Genomic DNA, 3,307 nt, shown 5'->3' with positions numbered 1-3,307 from the left:
TAAAAATCGTTGTTTTGGACACGATAGATATGATATGTAGAAAGCCTATTTTCTAGTATTTATTAGCGGATTTGCTCTTTCTTTCCTTTTTTTCTTTCTATAGTGGAGATAGTCGCACGTAATGACAGATCACGGCCATATTATTCTAAAGCTTGTGGTAAGAACGGGTTTCGTTCTAGTGCCCTAAAATAATATTCCAAAGCTTTCGTATGTTCTCCGTTCCTTGTGTGGATAAGACCTATGTTATAGAGTATATAACTTCTATCATAGGGATCAATTTCTAGTCGCATAGCTTCATAATAATTCTGTAAAGCTTCCGCATAATTTCCTTCGGATTGAGCCGACATCCGTTGCGGTCGTCTTCGATTCAAAGAATCTCCGTTCCAGAACCGTACGTGAGATTTTCATCTCATACGGCTCCTCCCTTTTTATGTGCATAATGAGAATAATACATGGAATCATCAAAAAAGATTGAAATAATTTCATTATGAACCGAACGGGGCTAGTGTTTTTACAAGAAATCTCTAACCAACCTTCCTGTAAAAGATCTTTTCTTAACATCAAGTATCTTGGTACTAAATAAAAATGATAACTCTAACAATTTCTTTGTTCTTAACACCCCTTAATTTCCGGGAATTAGTCACTTCAACAGTCTTCGATGGTTATACGGGTATCCAAAATACGAACGAGATGGATATTTGTTGTACCAACCATTCTTGTTAATCCCGATTCCGATAAAGAAAAGGTATAATTTATAACAAAGTTTTCGTATTGTTGATTCCTAGGCGTAGTGCTTCTTTCCCTATGCTGCCTATTGGTACTAGTGAAGTAGGGTTGACCTAACCCATAGGTGTAACCTTTCGCTCAATACTAGAATCTAAAATTGAAGCATCTGAGGCTGCATTAATCGGGGATACACGACAGAAGGAATTGTTTTATTTACAAACTTCACCTTCACAATAAGCGTAGATTTATTTCAATAATCTTTTTATTTCTCTCCCAAATAATGTATCTTTCTCCGAAGACTGAAATCGGTAAAGAAAAAAACATCAAATCGCACCATCTCTGTAATAGGTGAATGCCTCTTTTTCTCCTGAAGTTGTCGGAATTATTCGTAATAAGATATTGGCTACAATTGAAAAGGTCTTATCAATAAAATTTCCATTTATCCGAGATCTGGGCATAGGTAGCAATCCATTCTATAATTTCTTTTACTTACCTCTTGTGGGAAAATGATCCCACAAACAAAGAAATTGTACAGTACGAAATAACATAAAAATAAAAAAAAAAATAGATCAATTGATTCGTTCTAATTCATTGATTTAATTTGGTATAAATATTGTAAGTAAAAAGAATAACTATTGGAAAAAGATGGGAGCGCCGTCTTCGCAAGAATGAAATGAATAGATATATATCTTTTTTTAACAGTTTTTCACAAAAAAAAATTATTTTTATCCCCCCTTGAAGGAAGGGTTTTTCTTTGATGAAAAGTTTTCTATATTTTTTTATAGTTAGAATTGACTGTACGTACCTATCAAAAAATCTAATATGAATGACTCACTATTCACTCGGTTTCTGGGCCATAATCATTATGTAGGAGAGATGGCCGAGTGGTTCAAGGCGTAGCATTGGAACTGCTATGTAGGCTTTTGTTTACCGAGGGTTCGAATCCCTCTCTTTCCGTACCTTTCACCTAATTCACCAATCTTATTAACAGCAATGTATCAAAGCAAATAACAATGGATACCATTATTCCAACGGTTAAGTTAGACCTTTCTTTTATTTTGATATAGATTCTTTATTCCTATGTTCCGCAGTACAGAAAATAACATACTGGAAAGAGTAGACAACAGGGAATGAGAATCTCCCTACCGATCCGTGATCCATGAATGGGAGAAAAATCCCCGTATCAAACTCCTTACTTTGATGGGTCTTTTTGCTTAGGCGAAAAGGGAAAAATTGTCCGAACCCTTGTTTTATTGTTTTATTTTAATTAGGTTTAAGTCTGACGAGAATAATATTCTACAACCAGCAATTCATTTATTTTCAAACCGACCCATTGACTATCTATTATTTGATTGACTAATCCTTTATATTGGAATGGTTGAAGGGTCAAATGTTTTGGCAATTCCTCGCGGGGGGATGAATCAAGATAATTTTGAATCAGAGCTCTAGATTTTTGTTCATCCCTCGCTGTAATAATATCGTGGGGTTTGCAGCGATAACTTGGTATATCTACTATACGACCATTAACTAAAATATGTCTATGGTTAACTAATTGGCGGGCTTGGGGAATAGTTGAAGCCATACCCAATCGAAAAAGGATGTTATCCAAACGCATTTCAAGTAATTGTAGTAAAACCTGACCTGTTGACCCTTTGGCTTTTCCGGCAATACGAACGTATTTAAGTAATTGTCGTTCTGTAAGACCATAATGAAAACGCAATTTTTGTTTTTCTTCTAAACGAATACGATATTGAGATTTTTTACTGGAACGTGATTGGTTTCTAAGATCGCTTCCGGCTTTAGGCCTTTTACTAGTTAGTCCCGGTAAAGCCCCCAGACGGCGTATTTTTTTGAAACGAGGCCCTCTGTAACGCGACATAAAGACTCCTTATTTTATTGAAATTTCATAAATTAAAACTAAACTAAATGATAATAAATAAAGCGAAATCTACTAAAGTATTGTACCACAAAGAATAATTAGATGAATTGTATAAATATCCGGACCTTATTGTATTTGTATATGTCTAAAAAAAACTAAAGATTCTTTTCTTGATTTGTTATACCGAGATCGAGCTCCTCTAATTTCTAATTGTAGGTTCCTACGACACAGTAGATCGGTGACTCTTGGAAAAAAGGGGAAAGAAGCCTTTTCAATATTCTTTGATTTCACATTATCAATTATGTTATGTAAAAAATCAAACAAATAAAGAAAAGCCTGCTATCGGAATCGAACCGATGACCATCGCATTACAAATGCGATGCTCTAACCTCTGAGCTAAGCGGGCTCACATAACAAAAATTGTACATATATAGGAATTTAGTAAACTACTGGGATCTTAATTATTAACTGTTCATTCTTAGTTTTCATAATGAATAGAAATCTAATGAATATAAATATAGAATAGAATTTCAAATAAATATTTGAATGAATAGATTATAGAACATAACGATTAATATTCTAAAAATAATCTAATAATTCTAATTAGATCAATTATAAATTGAATTAATTATTAATTAATATTTTAATATTAAAGTATTAATAAATTTACTTTTTTTTAGTCATTTTGAGTTATGTTCTAGA

At 33.3% G+C, this 3,307-nt stretch overlaps 1 non-coding gene across 1 annotated transcript; it reads left to right on the top strand.

Moving 5' to 3' along the window:
• The first annotated feature begins 1,596 nt into the window (after window positions 1-1,596).
• Window positions 1,597-1,683, top strand: TRNAS-GGA (transfer RNA serine (anticodon GGA)). The gene has a single exon. It is a non-coding gene; the product is annotated as a tRNA-Ser (tRNA).
• Window positions 1,684-3,307: the final 1,624 nt, after the last annotated feature.

This window comes from Corylus avellana, unplaced genomic scaffold, assembly GCF_965113065.1.
Source record: "Corylus avellana unplaced genomic scaffold, dhCorAvel1.hap1.2 HAP1_SCAFFOLD_96, whole genome shotgun sequence".
Lineage (NCBI taxonomy): Eukaryota > Viridiplantae > Streptophyta > Magnoliopsida > Fagales > Betulaceae > Corylus > Corylus avellana.
Note: the sequence above shows the minus strand (reverse complement) of the source record. Positions and strands in the feature narration are given on the sequence as shown.